This window comes from Pseudorca crassidens, chromosome X (assembly GCF_039906515.1).
Source record: "Pseudorca crassidens isolate mPseCra1 chromosome X, mPseCra1.hap1, whole genome shotgun sequence".
NCBI classification, from domain to species: Eukaryota; Metazoa; Chordata; class Mammalia; order Artiodactyla; family Delphinidae; genus Pseudorca; species Pseudorca crassidens.
The window spans coordinates 10,288,298-10,306,864 of record NC_090317.1 but is presented as its reverse complement, the minus strand read 5'-3'; the positions used below and the strand labels follow the sequence as shown (position 1 = coordinate 10,306,864).

Below are 18,567 nucleotides of genomic sequence, written 5' to 3'. Positions count from 1 at the left end.
ATGCTATTTCTTCTGCCAGTAGTGAAACTCCTATTCTTGGTGGAAGACCAATGTCAAATACTAGTTTCTCTGTGAATGCATTCAGAATCTTTGCCCATCCCTCTACCATTTTCTTTTAGAATTATGAACTTAAAGGAAGGTAGGTAGTTAGAAGGAAGAGTAGCGTTACAGTAGCTGGTAGTTGTGGATTTCCATGTTGCCCTCACGTTCCCAGTGGCAATGGAGGATTAGCTACAATGTTTGCTCAAGGACAGGGATCAAATTCATGTTTATATTTCCATTCTCTTTCTCTCATAGCACAGGGCTCCCTCCAGAGTAGCTGTTTCATACATATATTTGTTAAGTGAAGGAAAAACATATTCATTGTGACAACTATTGTCCTTATTATTCATGGGTAACTCCTCTACTGCTATTTTTATAATAGTTGTCTTCTGATTATAAAAGTAATATATAATGAATGTAAGAAATTTAGAAAATACAGAAAGATGAAAAAATAAAAATCATAAAGTAGCACCTTCCAGAGATCAAAATACTTCATATTTGAATACGATTCCTTCCTTAATTGTGGTCAGTGTAGCTAAAGGTTTATCCCTTTATCAATATTGTTCATCTTCTCTAAGTAATGACTTTTGGCTTAGTTGATTTTTCATATTGTCTTTTTAAAATTATCAGTTTAATTAATTTCTGCTCTTCTTTTTCCAGTCTCTTATGCTATATCTCTTAAGTTATTTTTTTTTTTTTTTTTTTTAATTTTTATTTTTTGCAGTACCCGGGCCTCTCACTGTTGTGGCCTCTCTCGTTGCGGAGCACGGGCTCCGGACGCGCAGGCTCAGAGGCCATGGCTCACGGACCCAGCCTCTCCGCGGCATGTGGGATCTTCCCGGACCGGGGCGCGAACCCGTGTCCCCTGCATCGGCAGGCGGACTCTCAACCACTGCGCCACCAGGGAAGCCCCTCTTAAGTTATTTTTAAAAGGTATTTCTTCCTTTATAATATAGGTACTTATAGCTATAAATTTCCCTTTAAGCACTGTTTTAGATGTATCTAATAAGTTTTGTTATGTTGTGTCTTAATTTACTTTCATCTCAAAGTACTTACTAACTTCCCTTGTGATATCTCTTTTGACCATAGCTAATTTAGTAATGTACTATTTAACTTCCACACATAATAATCCCCCAAATTTCTTGTTATTAATTTCTGAGTTTATTGCAATGTGATCAGAGAAAATACTATGTACAATTTCAAATTTTTTAAATGTATTGAAGTTTATTTATGGCTTACATATGTCCTATCCTGGATAATGTTCCATGTGTCCTTGAGAAGAATGTGTATTCTACTGTTGTGTGGTATAATTACTATGGATGTCTAGTTGGTTGTCGCATTATTCAAGTCTTCTATTTATTGATCTCCTGCTTAGTTGTTTTATCCATTATTGAAATAGGAGAATTGAAATCTTTAACTATTAATGTTGAATTATCCATCTCTCCCCTCAATTCTATAAATTTTTCTTTATTTATTTTGGGTATGTATATGTTTATAAGTGTTATATGTTTCTGAATAATTGACCCTTTTGTGATTATAAAGTACCCACTTCACCTCTAATAACATTAAAATTTTTTATTTTGTCAGTAATTAGTATAGACACAGTCCTGCTCTCTTAAGATTGCATGGTATATATTCCCCCATTTTTCTTTAAAAATATTTGAATCTTTGAATGTAAAGTGTGTCTCCTATATATAGCATATAGTTGTATCTTGTTTTTTATCCATTCTGACAATCTCTGAATTTTTATTTGACTGATTAATCCATTCACATTTAATGTTTTTATTGGTCTCTTTGGATTTATGTGTGCTATTTTGCTTTCTATTTTCTATATGCCTCATGTCTTTTTTGTTTATCTCTTCCTCACTTATTATCTTTTTATGCATTATATGAATATTTTCTAGAGCAACATTTTACTTTATTAGTGGTATTTTCACAATATATTTTTATTCCAAGAAGTTGCTCTAGGGCATATCCATGTCATCAGAATTGATTTATAGTAACTAAATTCCAGTGTGGCACAGAGAAGCTATTACTCCTATATAGCTCTGTTCCCTTCTTCCTCTACTAGGTACTGTTATTGATACATACATTTCAACTATAGATGTTCAAAACTCAACAATACATTTTTATAATATTATATAATTTTGTGTCTTGAACTGGGAGAAGAAAAAAGATCTAGTATTTATTTATATCAGTTGCCTTCTTATGTACATTTCCAGTTCTCTTAATTTCTACCTTAATTTGTTACCATCTCTTGTCATTTCCCTACTCTACCACAGATTTATTCCCACATACTGCCCTCATGCCATTATTGTCGAATATAGTACATTTTTATTTGCTGTAGACCCATCAATACTATTAAATTCATAATATTTTATTCAAGTGCTTTCTAAATCACTTAAGAAAGAAGAAGTATGCAATTATACTGCCTTTTATAATTCCTTACATAATTACTGTTAGTAGTGCTCTATGTTTTGTGTGGATTTAAATTTCCTTCTAGGTTCACTTGCTTTCATCCTGAAGAATTTCCTGTAATATTTTTTGTAAGGAGGGTCTGCTAGTAAAATCTCTCATGGTTTTCATTTATCTGGGGATATCTTTTTCCTCCTTCATTTGTAGTTTCTCTGGCTATAGAATTCTTCGTTGATTGTTTCCTTTTTTTCAACACTTTGAGTATGTCACCCCAATGCCTTCTGGTCGCCATAGCTTCTTACGAGAAGTCAGATAAAATTCTTATTGGGGTTCCCTTGTACATGAAGAGTCATATTTTTATTCATCCTTTCAAGATTTTCTTTTTGTCTTTGGATTTCAACATTTTGACAATGATGTGTCAGGGTGTAAATTTCTACTTTTATCCTACTTAGAGTTTGTTGAGCTTTTTAGATTTATGTTTTTCTTCAAATTAGAGAAATTTTCAAGCATTATTTCTTCTCCTCTTTTGTCTCTATTCTTTTAGTCTGGTGTTCCATTACATGTACATTGGCGTGCTTACTGCTCTCCTGCATTTCTCTGATGTACTTTTCATTTTTATTCATTCCTTTCCTTTTTATTTTTTAGACTGCATAATCTCTATTGACATATCTTTGAGGTTACTGATTGTTTCTTATACTAGCTCCTCTAGTTAAATTTATTTTGGTTAGTGTGCTTTTTAACTCCAGAATTTATTTTTGGGTCTTTGTATGTTTCCTGTCTATTGTATTCTCTATTTGATGAGATATTGCCATCATACCTTTCTTTCATCTTTAGTGTGGTTTCCTTTAGTTTTATTTTTTAAACATACTTATCATAGATGCTTTGAAGTATTTGTCTGCTTAGTTCAAAATCTTGTCCAATCTGAGGCAGCTTCTATTGCTTGCATTTATTCTTGAGTATGGCTCACATTTTCCTATTGATTTGCAATTTTTCTTTGAATAGTGGATATTCCATATAATATATCTAGCAATTCTGGATTTTGATTTCCTTTGTTTTATTCCTCTAACAGTTGTTGATGTTTTATTCATTTGCTTTTTATAGTGGCTTTCCTGCATTTAATCTGTGATATCTTTCTCCTCTGCTCTCTGTGGTCACTGATATTTATGATAAGTTTTTATTTTACTTCATTTTTATCATTTCATTCCATTTCATCATATTGTATTAATATTGTATTGTACTGTATTATAGTTTATCTGCCTGACTTCCTACTAGTAACTCTTATTTCTACATAGCTTAATGGTTCGGCAACAGTTGGTGAGAATTTTTAATCAAACGCCTTGCATCGGTAAACACCTTTGCCAGTAGATTTGTGTGTGGCTTGAGGGATACATTTCAAAGTTCCAGAAATTTTCAAGTTGTTAGCTTTCACTTTCCTCAGGATCCTCTTAGTTTTCTTGTTAACATTTCATATTGTCTCAGTCAACTAGGAATATATGAAGACCTTATATGCTCAAGTCTCCCTACCCAAGCATTCAGTCTCTCAGTTAGCCAGGATTGTTTAGATAACTTGGGTTTTCTTGGGTCTCTCTTGTGTACTTGGGTGAATCAGCCAAATATGGGTAGACTGCTTATTGAGCCTCACCATGGCTTGCTAATTTCCAGGACCTCCCTGTTAAATTTTAAACTGACCTTCCAATTGAATGTCTACCCCAACAGTGACTACGACTTCTGGTTAGCAGAGCTTCAGATCTTCCCTGTTTGTCCCTGAGTACGTGTTTTCCATCCTTTGCGATAAATCAAGTAGGCTCCCATTAGCAATAAAGCTGCTATTTCTCACAGCCGGCCCAACCCTGATATCACTACTGTTTTGACTGAACTCATGGGGGATGGGGGCAGCCTTAGTCTGGACGATCAGAGACTCCCACAGTTCTTAACTGAATTTTAGCAGATTTTTGTGAATAAACTCTTCTCAGTGTGTTGTTTACTTTAGGTTAATTTCCATAACTCTTAAATGTTGTCATCAATCACTTGTCCAGTTTTGTAGTTTTTCAGGGAATAGGATTTTTCAACTTGTTCACTCCTCCATAGTCACAAGTACCCTCCCCACTATGAGTATATTTCTTTCATAATTGTTAACTGTATGGTAGTTCTTTGTATTAAGGCATCATAATTTATTTATTTAAGCATCTACTGTTGGAAATTTGGTTCCTTTTTTTCTTTTTTTGCCTTTATGAAATGCCATGAATATTTTTGCATGTGAATCTCTCTTTCCTTAAGCCACTTCTATAATTGGAACTATTGACTCAAAAATATAATTTTTTAAAGGTTAGGAATACATCTTACCAAATATTTCAAGAAAGGCCATAACAATTTATGCTTCCTCCAGCACTGTAAGAGAGTGTTTGTCATACTGTACTCTCACCCATATTGGGAATTAATATTAAAAATATATGTACTTTGGGACTTCCCTGTTGGTTCAGTGGTTAAGACTTTGCACTCTCAATGCAGGGGGCCTGGGTTCAATCCCTGGTGAGGGAACTAGATCCTACATGCCACAACTAAGAGCCTACATGCTACAACTAAAGATCATGCGTGCTGCAAGTAAGACTTGGTGCAGCCAAAAAAAAAAATGTTCTTTGATAACTAGATAATTGAAAAGATCCAGCGTTTTTTGCTTTGCTTTTCCAAATGTCTTTATTCAGCTCAACTCTATGTAATTCTTTACTTAGGAATAATGGATTCTTTCCCTTTTCCTTGGCTACTTCATTCATTACCTTTTCTTGCAGCAGAACAGGATATCATTTCATGTCATCACACACAACATCAACCCCCTTTATCTTTCTAATAGAGCCGTTTTTAGAAACAGCATTCTCATCAGTTCTTCATGACTGTAAGTTGATTCATCCAGTTTCTAAGTTTTAAATTTTAATTAGGTCACAGGAATATCTTTTGCCTTTCAAGGAGTACAAATTAAAGTTCCTTTGCAAAGTAGTAATCTAACTTTTACAAAAATTAGGGAGAAAAATTATGGACAATAAATTGCATTTTTTAAACATTTTGCTTTTATTACAATACTTTCTGAATAGTGACTAAAACACATTTGACTTTCTCCACTGTAGATATATATTGTGTGAACTTGATGACTGCATTTTTGAGGTTATGATTCTGAACATTTTCTCCTAAAGCCCTTTTCCAATAGGAATTTATCATTGTTTTCATTCTTCTTTAGCTATGATGGATTGAATCCAGACAGATAACCAATCCAGATTATACTATAGCACCTTGTCTAAATTTGTAACAATGTCCATGACAGTGTTCACTCAGAAATGTCTAGTAACATTTATTAAAAATCTTTAAGAAATTGGTCTTTCTTTTGGAACTAACCTTCTACCTGATGTTTCTGCTTCTTATGTCTCAGTAATATGCATTCACCTCACAAGAGCCAGAGTGATCTTTTAAAAATTCAGATTATGTGATTTCCATTCTTAAAATGATTTAGTATATTGTAGATTAAGGTCCACAAATTTGTCATATCCCAAAGCATATACTCTGTTTTCAATGGCTATACTCCTCCTTTTATGAAGAGGTAAAGTCTGTTTCCCCACCTCCTTGAATCTGGAATAGTTTTCTGCCCTGCTTTATGTCAAAGAATGTGGTAGTGATGATGTAAAGTTCAGGAGCCTTGGTTTCAAGTGGCCTTGCAGCTACTGTTTTCAAACTCTTGGAAAGCTCCCAAGTTTGTCATATAAAGAAGCTGGTCTACGGGACTTCCCTGGGAGTCCAGTGGTTGAGACTTCGCCCTCCAAAGCAGCGGGTGAGGGTGCAATCCCTGGTCAGGGAGCTAAGATCCCACATGCCTTGTGGCCCAAAAATCAGAGCATAAAACAGGAGCAATATTGTAACAAATTCAATAAAGACTTTAAAAATGGTCCACATCAAAAAAAAAAACTTAAAAAAAAAAGGAAGCTGGTCTAGCCTATTGGAAGATGAAAGGCCATGTTGAATGTAACAGCATCTTCATAGCCAACAGCAAGAGGTGTAAGGGAGGCCATTTTGGATGCTTAAGTAAGGCCATCTTGGAACTTGCAGGCCATCAACTCCTACAGCTGAATGCATCCACGTGAATTAGCCCTGGAAAAACCAGCAAAGGATCTAACCAGTTAAGTTACAGGATCATAAGAAATAATACATCATTATAATTTTAAGACACTAAGTTTTGGGGTGGTTTGGTTGGTAGCAATAGCTAACTGATACAAATGGCTTTTCATTCCACTTTGCATTTTACCCTAATTTCTTACCTTTGCCTATAAAACCTCTCATTATCTAGCGTTTCTGCTTCTGGAATATCTTTTTCAATACCATCCTTCTATCTTTATCACAATCTACCTAGTTGCAAAACCTGGAAACCAAGAATTGTCCTTGAAACCCCTCCCCCTTATCTACATTCTTATTAGTGTTAGCGTGCATGTTCTCCTGCCTCCAATCCTATCATGGCCAGAGACCGGAACATGAACCATGGTCTCACAAATAAAAAGAGGCCAGAGAGTCCGGCCTCAAATCATTCCCACTGGCAGTGAAACTCAAAGCAGATATTTCCTGATGGCTGAAGAGCATAGGTAATCTAAAATTTGCCAAGATTTTTGATGGTGAAAATACTTAGTTTTATGAGGGTATGAGTAAACATGCATTTGCATAACATTTATGAAGGGCAATTTAATAATATCTATTGAAATTTAATGTAGGTATATCTCTCAGAAATAATAAGACTACTTCTGGATACTCAACCTAAAGAAATAAATGAAAAGGGGAGCAAAGATATATGTACACCAGGATTTTTGTATTAACAGTGCATTTGGAATGATCTAAATGTCTATCAGCAGGAATTTACTAGATAAGTTTTTAACATCAATACAATGGAAAGGGAGGTAGTCATTAAAAACCTTGACATGGAACAATTCCCATGACAGATTGTTAAGAAAAAAAAGAAAAAAGCAGTAGAGTATGAAATGTGTTTGTTATTATTAGTTTTACACATATAGCACATATAGCAGTCTGCCATCACTAGATGAAATTGTATTTCAGAAGATAATTATAGCCAAGTAGGCCTGATAGTGGAGGAAGAGGCAATTGTTTTTTTTTTCATCATGGGCATTTTAAAGGAGTTGAGGGGGCCTGGGATCAGATACGGGAGATGTGGTCAAAGGTATTTCTATTCATTGGTGGGAGGTGAGCTGGCCCCTGTTTCATGTTGGCTGACTGGAGGCCTTTGAGGAGTCTCCTGTGGAGGGCCATGACCCATTGCTTGTAGGTGCAGTGATATCTAATAACTGTTTTTAATTTTTTATCTTTATTGTATTTCAATTCAGTGAAGTTTTGCCAGTTTTCACACCCTGGTGAGAGCTGTGCTTTGGGGAAATGTAGGAAAAGATGCATGGTCATCCTTATGAGAAAAGCTTTGGGAAAGCCAGTTATGAAGTGAAAGGAGGTGAAAAGCAGGGTGGAGTGGAAGTTCAGAGCAAGGCAGTTGACTGAGGCCATGTACAGGAAAGATGCATCATTTGTACACTGTCAGTCTCAAAATGTTGGATGAGGAGAAGCTTTTAAATATACAGTATTTGACCTGTAGATTCAAGAATATGGGAATTAAACTTTCCTTGGATAATTAAGAGAAGTATAACTCCTGAAGACTGGAGAATTTGGAGACAACACTGAAGATAACAAAAAAAAGGGAGGGAAGGAGGGAAGGAAGGAAGGGAGGAAGACTCCTTTTCGATGTCTGTTATCATAAAAACAAAATGACTTTTTAAAAAGCTTTTTGTGTAAGGACATGTGAATCACATAACACACTGGAAGGGGAACTTACCGTTCTCACTGAATATATATTCTGAGACAGGAGCTGTAGTTAAGGATCTTGAGATGGGGAGTTTCTCTGACTTATCTGAGTGAGCAACGAATGAAACCACAAGTATCCTTAGAAAATGTAGGCAGAGAGAGACTTGAAGACAGAAGAGGAAGGACGATATGTGATGATGGAAACAGGGGAAGAAAGTGCAAATATAATATAGAGGTATGGAGCTCAAGAACAAGGACAGCCTCTAGTAGCCAGAAAAGACAAGGCATGGATTCTCTCATAGAGCCTTCAAATGGGAGCACAGCCCAGCCGACACCTTGATTTTGGTCCAGTGAAATCCATGTCAGATTTCTGGCCTTTACAACCAACAGTAAGAGAGTAAGTTTGTGTTGTATTAGTCACCCAGTTTTTGGTAATTTGTTATAGCAGCCATAGAAAACTAATACAATGACTAATGTTATATACAAATGGAGAACAATTTTACATTAGCGATAGAGACTAGGGAAGGATAAATATCAATTTCCACTCCATATATTACAAATACAGTCTGTTTGAAGAAAGACATAGGGCTGACGTTTGAGCCACTTCTAATAAAAGAACAGCATGTCTAGAAAGGAAATTGACGTCACTAATTTCAGATGGCTCACATCCACAGATGAAAGCCTGCTGTGGGGGCAGCTGGAGCATTCCACCTGGACTTCCCATCAAAAATATGGCCACACCAACACAATCTGGAGTCCAATAATGTCACTTGGTGCACCAAGAAGTTATTCCTGGTGAAAGCTCCTATGTTAAACAACTCTGTGAATGTAGCAGCAGGGCTGGTTTGAGAGTTGAATGTTGCTTCCTGACATGAGAATCCTTGGCGAAAACAGAGAAGAGGTTTTTCTGCATGTACGAAACTCCCTGCTGGGCATACTCTTGTTTCTGAGTCTCTCCACACTTCTACCAGCAAACTAGGTCTCTGAATTAGAAGGGGAAATTTCTAGTAAATAAAACTTTTTTTTTCCATTTTCCCTTGCTTTAGAACTTGGCTGTTTTCCAAGAGTCTCAGTCTATTTTCCAAGAGATCTATCTCAAATGAACTTTATTGATAAGAAAAGAATATTTGGCATGCCTAGACATTTCTTTGTAAGGATACATAATTAGGAAAAAAATCAATAGACCTAAGGAAATAGATTGTAATTCAAAAACCACCTTGAGAAATCACAATACTTTTATCTGAAAGAGGTTTACTTTAAGAAACAAAAGAAAATCAAGAAGACATTAAATCTATGAACCTAGACCAAGCAGTCATGATGAAAGAACCATCAATGAACACAAAACATTGAAGGAAAGTGGAAAATATTATTGTAAAAAAATACTGTGGTGGCATAGAAGTCATAGCTAAAGTGTTTTAGTAAAGACTCTTGATGTAATGGTCGTGAGCCTCTAGTTATTTTTCTCTCACATTCCAAAACATAGATCAATGAGACGTTGAAATTTTTCTTATAAATGTTATTGAGTGAATGCATAAGCATCATTCTTGATGACACGTACAGGAATTTCACTCCCTGGTGTCATGTTGCCTTTTGCTCCGGTTTAAGTGTTTCCAGTGTATTTAACAGTATATGACTGACATTCACATTTAAAAATAGATTTTGATAAATAGATCTTGATACAACCTAGAACAATAAAAAGTAAAACACCAAAAACTGACAATTTCATTGAAAAGTAATTCTTTTGGAAAATCATTTGACAAATATGAGAGGAGCTTTCAGTTACTATAGAGCTGATAGGAATCTATTGAGAAAAAAATTACCTGGAATTCACTTCATGATCCAGTCAGACTCTTCTTCATGAAATATAACCACATTTTAAAATGGCTGAAAAGATCTTTTGTTCTATTCCACTATTTGACACTTATTCATAAAGTGTTCCATTTTGGAAACTGGTTAGTGGTCACTCTTTCACAAGCACTTCTTTGTGATGCAACCAGAGCATTTCCACAACTAGTTTTCCCCAAAGTTTTGGACACTATAGCCCATTAAAACCAGACTACCAGGAGGTAGTATTTCCTCCTTTTCAAATGGCTCACTTTTCCTTCTTATTATATTGATCAGAACTTGCCAGATAGTGTAAAAATAATAGAGGTAATTATCAAAATCTATATCTTTGATTTTCAGGACAATATTTCTATATTTTCTCTTGTAAGAATGACATTCATCATAGTTTTAACACAGATATCCTTGATTCTGTTAAAAAATCATCTATTTTAAGAGGGCTTTTATTCAGGAAGTGGTATTGAAATTTATTAAATGTCTCTTCCATTTACTGATTTAGTCATAAAATTTTAGACCTTTAACCAATTTATATCTTTTTTATTATTAAATCCACTCATTTAAGATGGTGTGAAAGCGATACACATTCAGTAGTAACCATACTTCGAACTTTGAATTTTGATCTTTTCCCAGACTAGCACTACGTGGTACAATACTCTCTCCTGATGCTGGACGGCAGCAGCCACCGCAGTCCCCAGTCAGCCACGTGATCACAAGGGTAGAACAACCTATCCACTTACAACCATTCTGTTTTTCACTTTTGGTACAGTATTCAATAAATTACATGAGATACCCAACACTTTTTTATAAAATAGACTCTGTGTTGGAAGATTTTGCCCAACTGTAGGCTAATGTAGGGGCTCTAAGCATGTTTAAGGTAGGCTAGGCTAAGCTATAATGAACCTAGTTCAGTAGGTTAGGTGTAGTAAATGAATTTTTGACATGATATATTCAACTTATGATGGGTTTATTAGGATATAACCCCATAGTAAGTTGAGGAAGATCTGTGTATATATCTTTATTCAAATGATTTGAAGGTGGAGTCAAAGTATGCTCCTGGAATGGGAAGACTGAATATTTTAAAGATCTCAATTCTTCCCTAATTAATGTATAAATAAAGAAATTCTAATAAAAATCCCGGTAACAACTGAGAACTAATAAAAAGTTTTTAAAGTTTATCTGGAAATAATAAATTCTTAACCATAGCCAAGAATAAATCAAACATTAATCAGAAGGAGCTTGCTCTACCTATAAGATATGAAAACGTTGCAATAAGTTAGAACTCAGTTGTATTCAACTAATAAACAGAGAAAGGATTCAGAAGGACCATGTATGAAATACGCCATCATTCAATAGTAATATCAGAAGTACAAATTAAAATGTTACAAACTGTACTTTTAAACTGGGAAAATAGCCAAAAACAATTTAAAAACTGATACTGAGTGTTGGCGAAAACTAGGGGAACAAACTTTTCATCCACCACAATTGTAGGGAGATGTGGTAGTACATATTAAAAGTCTTAAATATGGAACACCCTTTGACAGAACCACCTCCTATTAGATTCCTTCACATCTGCATATAATAAACAGATGACTGAATGAAGGATCTGAGAGCTATTGAATTCCAAAGAAAGAAATAATTAGAGCAACTCAGCTTGTGGGCATCACTTTCTTTTTGCTCATGATGCAAGGAATATCAGTGAAAAAAAGAAGCCAGCACAAAAACTCGTACAATGTCTGACAAGTATTTCCACCTTGATATTTGTTGTCTCTGCTCTTATTTTGTTGTAAATGTTTAAACTTGCAATTTTAATAACATCAAGACCACAATTATGTCAGTAATCACTTTGCGTTCCGTTCCTTTCAAATAATGGAATTAAACAAACACTGTAAGATTTAAAGGGACAATATGATTGGTGCATTTTGGCATGAATCAGGTGAGTCTAATTGCCATCAATTATGATACAATAACTTTTTGATATTTTCTATTCATATCATTGGTCAGGGAGAGATTTCCATCCTAGGATTATTGAGATGGCTGAGCACACAATACCTGACACTGGACAAATGACATTAACAACAGGTTATTAGTCACATATACTCACAGCCCAAGAGAGGAGGACACCGCATGCCATGCAGGAACACATGAGGGCTGCAATCAGGAAAAAAATAAACAAGGACTGTGGGGGGGGGGGGGCAGGCTTTGTAGTACCAAGTACCAGCAGAAGGATATGATTGCTATATGGTTTTCACATTTCATTCTTTGTTTAACACAAGTAAATCAGTCTCTACCGCCCTCAAAAGGAAATATTTTTCACAACCTTTCAACTCCTGAGGGAAAGAAAATGTTAAGCAACAGAAAACTGTATAAGATCACTCTAGCAGGAAGTTGGCCATACAGAAATTAACTATAATTAGATTTGCAAAAGACATTTCATACAGACATGTGGTGGTTCCTTCCTTTCTTTTTATCTCATTATCCATTATTTATGAACAAAATTTCTTAGAAGTAGAGCTAGAAACATGTTTTTGTTTATTTCTAAAGAACATCATCTACTTTACAAGGCCACAAACTTCATAGATAAGAATACTAGAAAATGCAGTCAACATCTAGAGAAATGATGAATTAAAAACATGTTATATATAGTTACTTTATTTTATTTATTTATTTTATTTATTTTATTTTATAGTTATTTTATTTTTTTAACATCTTTATTGGAGTATAATTGCTTTACAATGTTGTGTTAGTTTCTGCTGTATAACAAAGTGAATCAGCTATATGTATACATATATCCCCATATCCCCTCCCTCTTGCACCTCCCTCCCACCCTCCCCATCCCACCCCTCTAGGTGTTCACAAAGCTGGAGCTGATCTCCCTGTGCTATGCAGCTGCTTCCCACTAGCTATCTATTTTACATTTGGTAGTGTATATATGTAAATGCTACTCTCTCACTTCGTCCCAGCTTACCCTCCCCCATCCCCGTGTCCTCAAGTCCATTCTCTATGTCTGCGTCTTTATTCCTGTCCTGCCCCTAGGTTCGTCAGAACCTTTTTTTTTTTTTTTAGATTCCATATATATGTGTTAGCATACGGTATTTGTTTTTCTCTTTTTGACTTATTTCACTCTCTAGCAGAAGAATTTTAAATAATTGGGTGTACAAGTTTTCTCAGAACACGTATTTATAAAAAACAGAGTGGCACAAAAAGGATAGATGCAGAACCCTATTTCATTGATGGCTAAAAAAATGACATTCATTCAATAAATGACTTCTTTTTTTCTTTCACAGATAAATGAATTACTTGAAAAAATGCTCCATACATCTCACTAAGAGATGTATTTCCCATTAAATTGTCCTTTTCATGTTTATTGTAATTTGTCAAATTTGTAGTTTAATTTTGTTGTTTTAATCAACTGTGTACTAAGACTTGTAATGACAACTTATTCCACATGTGACTTTTAAAACTTAGAGTCATAGGATAATAAAAAAATCAAAGGAGTATGACTTTCAAACATAAAATATATTTAATTAGGATAAAATTCTGTGACAGTCCTGGAATGATAACATATATTCAGTAGAAAAAGTAAAGATATACACATCTTGCTTATAAAAAATAGCTTGTTCATATCTATCTACATATTTTTACTGAAGTATAGTTGATTTAGAATGCTGTGTTAGTTTCAGGTGTACAGCAAAGTGATTAAGCTGTGTGTGTGTGTGTGTGTGTGTGTGTGTATATATATATAAAATGGAAAAGAATCTAAAAATATATATTCTTTTACATATATACTCCTTAATTTTAAAAAAAATATTTATTTACTTAGGCTGTGCCAGGTCTTAGTTGCCACACGTGGGATCTTCATTTCAGCATGCGGACTTCTTGGTTGCAGCATGTGAACACTTAGCTGCAGCATGCAGACTTCCTAGTTGTTGCATGTAGACTCTTAGTTGTGGCATTAATGTGAATCTAGTTTCCCAACCGGGGATTGAACTTGGGCCCCCTGCATTGGAAGCATGGAGTCTTAACCACTGGACCACCTGGGAAGTCTCTTTAATATTCTTAAGAATATTATATATTCTCTCTATATATTCTTTTTTAGAGTCTTTCCCATTATAGGTTATTACAAGGTATTGAATATAGTTTCCTGTGCTATACAGTAGGTCCTTGTTGTTTATTTTATACATAGTAGTATGTATATGTTAATCCCAAATTCCTAATTTATCTCTCCCCTCCATCCCCTTTGGTAACCATGTTTGTTTTCTATGTCTGAAAGTCTTTCTGTTTTGTAAATAAGTTCATTTGTATCATCTATTTCTAGATTCCACATATAAATGATATCATATGATATTTGTCTTTCTATGTCTGACTTGCTTGAATAATTGCCAGCTTCAAATCAACATGATATCTAGAATTTACTGGCTATGTTTGAAAGAGCAGTAAAATCATTTTAATATGGGTCTATGAATGAAGGTTGCAAGTAGGAGTGATTCCTTTTGGTAATACAGCTAATAAAGCAAGAGCAGAAATTTTACTTCCTGTTCTGATAACTTTAAGCTCTGCTGATTTGGAGGTCTTAGTCTCCAAGGGATGCATGGTTCTACTAGTGGACACAACAATGACTTCATTGAATTGGAAGATGAGACTACCACCTGACTATTTTTGGTTACTAATGATACTGAATTGACAGGTAAAGGGAGGTGGGGAAACCTTCCTGCTGGGGTGATTGATCCAGAGTATCAATGTCTCTTACTACTTCCATGGCCAATAGTAAAAATTAATAAAGACCCATTAAGAACTCCAATCAGCAGAGATGTTGGTTAAAAGTGAAGGAAACATGGAACAGGTAGGGGAGAAATTGTGTTGCAGATATTAACCATGGCCTCATGGCTGTTACAGAAACAAGGGATAGAGTCGTTATGCATGTTTCCTTGCTTGTTATGTAAATATTTTCTTTCTCCATTTTCCCTGTTATTTGATTTTAGATATATTGGTAGTGGTTAATTTTACATTAAATAATATATAGGTGGGATTGTTAGTGAATTCGAAGAGGGATTAACATCTTCCACAATTGGACAAGGGGATTCTATGTCTGCTTTTTATGGGAGGAGAGCAGAGGCTTGTAGAAACACAGGCTGCAGGCCCCACCCCCACAGTTTCTGATTGGTAGGTTTGGAGCGAGGCTGAGAAGTTACATAGCCTAACAGGTTCCCAGGTGATGCTGATACTTCTGATCTGGGACCTCACTTTGAGACTCCGGGCTCTACCAGCGTGCCTCGCGCGCATACTGTTTGCCAGTTTTCACAGCTAGAGCCGCTTAACTCATACGTTCTGGTTCTGCCCCACGCAGGTAGGAAGGAATACAGGCCTTTCATTGGCTCAGTACGACGTAACTTTACGGCAGATTTGACGTGGGTAGCAGAGCTGAGTGAGCCTTTGCTGAGTTTTCCGGCTCCCGTACCTCATCCCTTCCTGGATTCCTTGCTGGACACGCTGTTTCCTCTGGGACTAGGACACTTGGATTTCCCTTGCTCAGTTCCTTCTGGAAGCTGAAGATGAGCAGGTAAGTTCACTTCCTGCATCAGGGAATCCAGCTGGTTGCTTTCTGGACATGTGTGACCCTATGCTCACTCTGGCGTTTTGGGTTTGCCTGCACTGATTTCTTTCTGTTGCTTGTTGTTAAGACTTTGCCGTTTGCCTTTTCTGTGCCAGTGAGTCTAGCGTGCTGGGTCTGGCATTCCCAGGCCTGACTTCAAATACCCCAGGCTACCTGCAAACATGGATTATTTATTCAGTTGAACAACATTGTTGCTTTTTCTCTGACTGTTGCCCATTCTTTCCCTCTCTTGATTTCTATACGCGTTTCTAGACCCCTCAACTCCAGGCTCCATCTCCCTCAAGCTCTGAGACTCAGTGCTGGCTTGTTTCTTTTCCTCTGTGAATGATTACTTTTCTGATAAGATCATGTACCTGGTTTGGAAGGTTCTAATGCCACCTACATGCATGACTTAGATCCAAGTAAGTCAACTATAGTTTTTCCTTTTTAAACCTGTGTCAAGGAGGTCTATGAGCTGGCTATGCAAAGTGTCGTCTGAGGATCAGTGGCTTTCAGCATGTCAGGGGTGCTTGTTAGAAATGCAGAGCCTCAGACCCCACCTCAGGTGTACTGAGTTAGAATCCACGTTGTAACAAGGGCCCCAGGTGATTTTCATGCACATTGTGAAGAACTGATGTATAGCGCCTATAGGATGAACTGCTCCCACCTGAGACTAATTGTGACTCTCAACCTTACTAATCAGTACTTTTCCCAATTTCCTTAACACCACTGATGTAATTTTACAGAACTGTGTTGGGTGAGTTTCCCGCTGATAATGTAAACTATGACCAACAACCCATGATTCTGCAGGAACCCAGTCTCTCTACGTGCGTCTCACATTTGTTGTTTCCTGGGATATCTTGCACAAGGCCTTTCCAACTCTGTCAGCATACTAAAGGAATACTTCTTCATGCTTTTGGCCATGATCTGATCTGGGCTTGGATGACAGGCAGCTTGAGGGTCCAGGGTGGGTGAGTACCACTCAGCAATAAATTTTAGGTGCTTTATGTAATGCTGGCCCCCAGTAGGTGACCATCCAAACATCTCTCATCAGCATTTACTATGGAGAAGGTGTGGAAAGTAGATCAGCCTGGGTGAACTCCACCCCAGAGCTTCTCAGGCGGGTGGGGCCAGCAGTACTGGTCTGGACAGTGACCAGTGTTGCCAGAAACCCATTCCTGAAGGAACAGTGCTCCAGCCAGCGACTGAGTCCACAAGTCAGGTCCAGCCATTGCAGGGAGGGAGCTAATAAGACATATATGAAACGTCAGAGCCTCAGTCAAGGCTGCCTATGTTCAGGATAGGGCTAGAGCCCCCAAAGGAGGAAACTGCCGTGTTAATCTAGAGACCCAGGTGGACAGGCCCTTACTCATAAGCAGTGCCATAGAAAGAACAAGGGTTCTAGAATCCAAGCTGGGTTTGCATGACCTTGAGTAAATTTATCCTCAGAGGGTCTTCCTAGGCAGATGAAAATGTATGTCCAGGGTCTAGTAGAGGACTCAGATGGTAGACGCTTAATTCAGTGGTAGTTACTATTATGTTTATTATAGAGGGAATCATATTCTTAGGTGAGCCGATGGGCCTTAGGGCTGCTCAGGTTCTTTGAGTTCTGACCTAACCGGTTAGGGTTGGGTAGCTACTGTGATACCCTGTTCAGGATCTGAGCAGAAGGAAACATGCATGCTCAAAGCACAAGTGCTTAGCTAGGTATATTGGAGGACTCTTTTTTTTTTTCCTTTCCTCTTTTGTTCTCTTCTCTTGTGATTTGATGACTATCTTTAGTGTTGTATTTGGATGTGTTTAGTGTGTGTAGATTTTTGGTTTGCGGTTACCATGAGGTTTTGGTATAGCAGTCTATATATATACATTATTGTTTTAAGTTGTTGATCTCTTAATTTCAAATGCATTTTAAATATCCTTCATCTGTACTCTCCTCTCACGATTGCTGGTTTTGATATCGTATTTTCCATGTAACTGTTCTGAGTATTCCTTAACTTCTTATTGTGGATACAGATGATTTTATTACTTCTGTCTTTTAACCTCCCTACTTCCTGCCTTTACTGTATGTTTGCCTTTACTGGTGAGCTTTTCCATTTTGTAATTTTGTTTCTAGTTGTGGCCTTTTCTTTTCCCCCTAGAGGAGTTCCTTTAGCATTTGATGTAAAGCTGGTGTGGTGGTGCTGAATTCTTTTAGCTTTCGCTTGTCTGTAAAGCTTTTAACTTCTCCATCATATCTGAACAAGAGCCTTGCTGGGTAGAGTATTCTTGGTTGTAGGTTTTTGCCTTTCATCACTTTAAATATATCATGCCACTCCCTTCTGGCCTGCAGAGTTTCTGCTGAAAAATCCACTGATGGCCTTATGGGAGTTCCCTTGCGTGTTATTTGTTGCTTTTCCCTTGTTGCTTTTAATATTTTCTCTTTATCTTTAACTTTTGTCAATTTGATTACTGTGTGTCTCAGCATGTTCCTCCTTGGGTTAATCCTGTATGGAACTTTCTACACTTCCTGGACTTGGGTGACTGTTTCCTTTCCCATGTCAGGGAAGTTTTCAGCTGTTAATCTCTTCAAATATTTTTTCAGGCGCTTTCTCTTCTCTGGGAGCCCTCTAATGCGAATGTTAGTGTATTTGACGTTGTCCCAGAGGTCTCTTAAACTGTCCTCATTTATTTTCATTCTTTTTCCTTTATTCTGTTCTATGGCAGTGATTTCCACCACTCTGTCTTCCAGCTCACTGATTCCTTCTTCTGCCTCATTTATTCTGATATTAATTCCTTCTAGTGTATTTTTTGTTACTATATTCTTCAACCCTGTTTGGTTGTTCTTTATATTTTCTAACTCTTTGTTA

The 18,567-nt window shown here is 36.6% G+C and overlaps 1 long non-coding RNA gene across 1 annotated transcript in view; it reads left to right on the top strand.

Annotated features, from left to right (window-relative positions):
• The window catches only part of LOC137217594 (uncharacterized), a 135,435-nt gene extending 119,753 nt beyond the window's left edge, over nt 1–15,682 (top strand). Inside the window, exon 3 of the long non-coding RNA XR_010940146.1 lies at nt 15,476–15,682. This is a non-coding gene — a long non-coding RNA (uncharacterized lncRNA). The remainder of the gene's footprint in view (nt 1–15,475) is intronic.
• Nucleotides 15,683–18,567: the final 2,885 nt, after the last annotated feature.